Source organism: Poecilia formosa, unplaced genomic scaffold (genome assembly GCF_000485575.1).
Source record: "Poecilia formosa unplaced genomic scaffold, Poecilia_formosa-5.1.2 Scaffold52, whole genome shotgun sequence".
NCBI lineage: Eukaryota > Metazoa > Chordata > Actinopteri > Cyprinodontiformes > Poeciliidae > Poecilia > Poecilia formosa.
Window position 1 is genome coordinate 1910919 of NW_006799991.1, and position 6670 is coordinate 1917588.

The window sequence follows — 6670 nt, forward strand, 5'->3', positions numbered from 1 at the left end:
TCACTGTCTGACAATGAATCCTGATCATTTCCCCTTGTTTTAGATCAGTCAGGATCACCTGACATCCATTTATAGCCTTTAGAAAATGTGATTATATTATGTTTTTGTGAGCTTCCAGTAGGTTATAATAATCATATTTGACATAAATTGATTCAGATCTGAGGATGTGCTCTAAACTTAACAGCTCAACCTCCTTGCTTCCTTAAATCAAATAAAATAGAAATGTGAAAATCCGGATTTCTAGGTTATCTATTGCTACAATTTCCAAGTCTTCAAAGATGTCAAGTCCATCTCCTCAAAAATTATATACAAGTACAGACACCTTAGTCCAGCCATCCTACTGTTCAGGAAGAGGACTGGTTCTGTGTCCCACAAATCAATAAGTTTGGTTAAAACACTAAAGATTTAGTGAAGATGCCTAAAGCAGCACAAAAAGATAGACGACAAGTATTTGCTCATATTGAGCATTCAAAGGAGGGACGCTTACATCGACTTTGTTGCCCTTAAGTGACTTTGTAGTCAATTCGGTGGTCTGCTTGAGGTTGGTAACTTGCTGACTGATGTTTTAAGATGCAACTTTCATATTTTCACAATGTTCTCTCCTCATGATAGCATCAGTTCTAAGAAGTACCTCACTTCCTGATGCAACAAAGACAAACTCCTACCAGCTCCAGAACGTATGTTCTCAAAATCTGTGCACTTTTTACAGCAAAGCATCTTAATCAATGGGACACAGAACCCATCTTACTCCCGCTGAGAGCACATGGGTAATGATTTTGATCCATGCAGACCCAGGACTCCGTCTCCAGTTCTTAAGTTTTCATAAATTTTTAATAGGGGTTGATTAATAGGGACAAACAGCTGGATCAGAACCCGTCAACGGGCCTTTTGACTTCAGTTTGGATTTTTCTCTAACATATATGCAACATTAAATATTCACCAGTGACTTTATTTGTAGCTGTTTTTATTGCAGTGTGTTATTGTGTTTTATTTAGTCCCTAAAAAGGAAACTCTTTAAAATTTCATAAGGAAACATAAACCAGCTGTCCTCGGTTTTAAGTATTTTCCATTTGTTGTTCAGGGTTTTTGCAGTGTGGGAGGTCTCTGTTGCTATTCAAAGGATTACTATTTCCTTCATGTAGCACACACACACACACACACACACACACACACACACACACACACACACGCACACACACACACTTCTACATATTTAGTTAGTTCAAGACAAATAGTAGCAGTGCCAAGGTAAATACATTACCGGCAGCTTTGGATGAAAAAGCTCAGGAGTTGTGAGCAATTTAAAGTCTCTAAGTTTCTTCTTCCTCACAAAGAGCTGGGAGCCTTTTGTAAAAAAAAAAAAAAAAGTTTTCCATCTTTAAAAATCAGCTCTCAAAAAGTCAGGGTGGATGTGTGCCTTGAGTAAGCACAGGAAAAACATCACAAACACGCAGACTGAGAGTAAAATGGCAGCTGGAGTCCTGGAGGGAGACCTGAAATGCACTGAAAGTGGATCTAAAGTAAAAGGAGCTGGGAGCATCTCCAAGACCTGATGCCCTCTTGTTTATGGGGCACTTTGACTTCCTTGACGTATCTTTTGGAGCTCTCTACGAGTGTCCATTTGAAAGAACAAAGCCCAAAGTGGTGTCTCACTCCAACATGACCCCTTTCACTTTCACATAAAGCATTAGGAAGCGGCTTTTCCCTCTCAAAACAAGATGGGTTCGTGTCTTTCAGTATAAATATTCTTCAATTGCATTTTAACTGCTATAGGTTTCATTTGCAACATTTTCTGGCAGGATGTGAGGTTTAATTTTAGGAGAATAAGTACACAGAGCCTCCTCGTTGCGTCCTCCTTTCGTTTTGGATGAGCAGAGGGCAGCAGTGCTTGTTTTGCCACTGAATCCGTGCTTTGAGAGCGGGATCTAAACACTGCTTCTCTGATTTAGAAGCTGGATCCTGGCAGAGCTGGGTGGCTTGTCTGCTGGCTGCTGCTGAAGAAGGAGTGGGGAGTCGGTGGAGAGGGGGAGGAGACAGGAAGACGCTGCCAAGGGACCAAAAGGGCACTAACTGCTGCAGCGCCAAGCACCAGAATAAGACGCGGCTGAGTGGATTTGTGCAGCTGCTTTTAAGAGTTTCAGCTCAAATCCCAAAGTATTAAGAAAATGAAGCTTGCACCTGTTGTATGCCCTTAGATGCAAAATCACATTTGACTGCTTTTTTAAAAATAGCATTAAACACTTTCAGCAGACGTATCAGCTTTTGGATATACTTTGCAGACAATGCTGTTTTGCTTGCACCACTCTGGGATATTCTTTTCTTAATTTTCCTACATGGCTGGTTGTTTTTGTGCCCACACAAAGTCTGCCAATTCAAAAACCTAAAAACCCTGCACCAGACAAATGCTACTGGACTGTGTCCCATGTTCAGTGGTCCTGTATTTCCTTTATTTTTTCTGCAACACTTGTCTCCATAACGCTGCATGCATTTGCATAGTAATATGCCCCAGTTGTGGCTGATTCATTATGAATTAAACCTTTTTGTCTTGTGAAGTGGCTTGACTGAAATGAAATTATCTTTAAACTGAAATGTAAAAAACAAAACAAAACAAAAAAACCCTTCAACTGCTGAATTCATAAAACATTGCAATCTGAAATCCAAATTGAGAAGCAGATGCAGAAACCAGAACTTGTTCACCTCTAGGTATACAGTTTATAGCCTTTGACTGAATTTCCTTATTGCCCTCGGCCTTCACTTACGCAACAAAGCAGAAACTGTTAACCAGCTGAAAGAAGCTGCTTCTCCACGGCATGCACACACATGCAAGTGGTATTCAGTTTTTTTTTTTTTTTCGTTTCATCTTAAATCTTATTTCAGTCCAGTGACATCTCAGATCTTTTTGGCAAAGTGTTAAAGTGCATTAAGTGGGATGATGAGATAACGCGACTTTAGCTCACATCAGATCTGAACTGGCTCAACCACAAAAAGGAAGACTATTGTTTGCATGCAGAAAATCTCTTCCTCAGTTCCTCCTCTTCCTCCTCCTCAGCCTCTGTTTTTTTTTTTATTCGGTGTTTTCTAATTGTTCTTCTGTGGCTCTCGACCAAACGGAGCATTTAACAAACTCCTCCTCAGGTCGCTTACCGCCGTGAACAAAATACCCGGCAACAACTGGCTTTTCCCTCCAGTCTCATCATAAATCATTCAGTATTTTTGCTCTATCTTAAAGTAGCTGATCTGAGTCTCTCATCTTTTGTGCATCAAGAACAAAATGAGACTGGGGGCGGATATAGGAACCTGAAGCGTTCACAAAGAGGCCACATGGCAGCTTCTCTCCTCATTCAGTCTGACCTGCGCTGCACAGTTTGACCGCGTCTGTATGCGAGTACGATCAAAGACGGTGTGTGTGTGTGTGTGTGTGTGTGTGTGTGTGTGTGTGTGTTAATACAGCATGTGCTTGCTTCATTAGTTTTGTGCAAGCCTCTGCGCCGCGCTCTGAATGAGGAGGGAGGATGACACACGTCAGCCCCAGACAGAGACAGATGCTGCTGACACGTCTGAGCTGCATCTCTCTATTGTATTATTCATCCTCGGTGTCACATCCCATCCGTGGTGGTCAACCGAAAACTGGCTCGACAGACGGGAGTCCCCCCCCCCCCCCCCCAAAAAAAAAAAAGCACATACACTTTCTTTCCTGCTCTTGGCTTATTTTCATAATTCAGTTTGGTTTGATTTTCTGCAGAGTGTGTATAAGCCAGAGGGCAGGCTTACATCTGTCACACTCCAGCTTCAAACCAGGCTGTTGATGGTGTGTTTGAAGCCAAGTGCTGTTCATTGGGAATGTGAAGAGTTTTTTTCACGCTGTGTGTGTGTGTGTGTGTGTGTGTGTGTGTGTGTGTGTGTGTGTGCATGTACTTGTCATTATTGCATATTTGCAACATTTTCTCCAATATTATTAACCTGCTGAAGCCTGATGGGGCTCATACGAAATAAATCCTGGTCCTAATGTGACGGATCCCAGTTTGGTTAGGGAGAATTGCAATTACTGAAATAAATGGAAGAAATATAAACACATTTGTGTTTGTTTGATTTAGGATTTTTCACCTTTATGAAACTAATTTTTCCAATAAATAACTATGGTGCTCCTTATTGGTCTCTAAGCCCAGCCCCATAAGAAAAATTAATGAATGGAAGTCAATGCAAAGTCCTCGTGAAGATAAAAAGACATACTTGATTATAGATAGATAGATAGATAGATAGATAGATAGATAGATAGATAGATAGATAGATAGATAGATAGATAGATACAGAAAGAGAGAGAGAGAGAGACAGAGAGAGAGAGAGAGAGAAAATGTTGCTGTGTTTTGCCCTCAGGCAACTTCCATACCATTCCAGTCTCCACCATCACTCCCTCCTCAAGCCTCTCTTCAACCCAACTGGGATTTAATTTCTGTTTTATTAATGAGTGCCAAAGGAAGCAGCAATTATACTTCTATAAAAAGATATCCATTCACCCAAAGAACAAAGGAGTTTATGGGGGTTTTTAGTGACAAAGAGGAAGAGAAATGTGTCCCTTTGTGCCACAGGATTCCAAGTATGCCCGGCTCGCCTGGAATGTCCGCTGGCTCGGCTCGGCTCAGCCCGCAGTCTTTGCTCATCGCACTCAGTCAACGGCTGAAGCCTTTGTGTGCTTTTCCCCTGAATGAAACCATCCTGGTGTTGACTTTGTGACGTGACTGAGTATCACCACGGCTCCTCATCCAAAGAAAGCACAGATTACAGATGGTTCCTCTCCCTTTTGTTTGAGGAGGAAAAGAAGAAGGATTTCAGAAAATGTTTTTCAGTCAGAGACAGACACAACCACACAATCATTCTTTCGGTCAAAAACAAGAGCAACACAGGCTATAAGTGCCTTGTGAAGGAATCATACAATTTCAGCAACTCTTCTATGTAAAAGAAAAAACAAAAAACAATCAAGCTCAGTCAAATTGGAAGAAAATCTTCTTTGAAAGATAATTTTTAATCATTGATTCCCAATATTCAGGACTGGGCTTTGACTAGGTTGATCTTCTTAACACATTAGACCTCCTGTGTTACTTGTGGAGTGCCGCAGGGCTAAGTGCTTGGATCAGTTCTCTCTACTGAATGATGTATGATTCCATTTGGTGAAATTATCAGACAGAATAGGGTACATTTCCAACATTATGCTAATCATAATTGAATTGAATACTTTTTTTTTTTAAAGTGTCTTGAGAGGACATATCCTGAATCTTCTTCAGGCTTTCTGTTGGTTTATAAAACTTTCTCTTTTGAATTTCATCGGGTCTTTGCAGGTTTCTTCAGACATCGAGATTTTGCTGAAGATAGCATTTTAGGCACGAGACTCCTTCTTTCACTCATCCAAGATGCTCAAAATTTCAAACAGTAAAATAAAATGAGACTTTCGCTGATTAAAGCTAACCGGCAAGAAAGTCTAGCACGTTGGATTTAGTGAGTACGGAAAGGTAAGCCAAACGCACGGTGCCGTGTAAAGAGCAGCTCGTTTATTTTTCACAATCTCTGTTTCCGACTAGATCTGCAGTGAGAACCTCTGACTCAAAGAGAAGTGGAGAGCTGGGATCTCTGTGATAAGAGAGAGAGGGAGCTTTGAGGCTTGCCAACACTCAGACCCTGAAATAGCTGTTTACACAATGCGATAATTACCCTGTAAACTGCAGAGAGGATCGCAGAGGACAAGAGTGTTTTGGCTCTGGAAAATGCACAATGGGTTTGACAATCTGGGAGCTGATGCTTCAGAGTTCATCTTTGTTTTTGATGCCTTGCAGTTGAACTCAGCTTCTCACAGGCAAACAAACAGTTTCTGTGCCAGTTCGCCTAAAGGGTTCAAACTGGAAGTTGCTACAGCAACATTGAAAAACAACAACAAAAATAGTTTCCTTAATCTTAATCAAAAGCAGAGATTATTAAAAACAAACCTGGTAAATTATACTAGGATCAGATAGTTAAACTTTAGAAATAAATTATTGTTCAAGTAGGAGGAACATAAAAACCAGTGCTGAAATGGATGTAGCAAACTTCAACTCTACCTAAAATAAAATGTACTAAAAAGAGAAAATGTATGATAAATTCCAGTCTGCACACCTAATTCCAGTTTTTCCAAATCACTAAGGTGGTATGAGGTGTAATTATTTCACCCTGAGAAACCCCCCAACCCCCCACCAACAAACTCTTTCTAAAAAGTCCTGAATCAATATGACACACCATATATGAGTGATGTAAGCTTCACATTTCAGCCAATAACACACAGCAGCATCTTCCAGTGGCAGTCAAGTGTGAAAGATTTCAGACACAACACGCCGCCTTGTGCCTCAGTCTTCATCGCGTTCACATTTAAAAACATCCAGGCCTCCAGGACCTGTCAGCTCCTGTGAGCCCACCCATCCCCCCTGTCTCCTTCCTCAGACGTACGCGTCTATTCCTCGGACGGTAGCGATGAGCCAGCCTCTTCGTTTGCTCCGGTGGTTACACAGTCTGACTGTCTGTCTGTCTGTCTCTCGCTGTGTTTACTCCTCGTCTGCTTCGCCAGTCAGCTCTGAAACCTCAGAGCCGCTGCCAAGCAAGATACCCACAGACGAGGGGAGACGAGGGGTGAGCGAGTGGGCAAGAAAGA

The 6670-nt window shown here is 41.5% G+C and overlaps 1 long non-coding RNA gene across 1 annotated transcript; it reads right to left on the reverse strand.

Moving 5' to 3' along the window:
- Positions 1-4437: 4437 nt before the first annotated feature.
- LOC107836331 (uncharacterized) lies at positions 4438-5872 on the reverse strand. The gene is made up of 2 exons (XR_001662213.1): positions 5704-5872; positions 4438-4795 (listed from the first exon to the last, which is right to left on the reverse strand). It is a non-coding gene; the product is annotated as an uncharacterized LOC107836331 (long non-coding RNA).
- Positions 5873-6670: the final 798 nt, after the last annotated feature.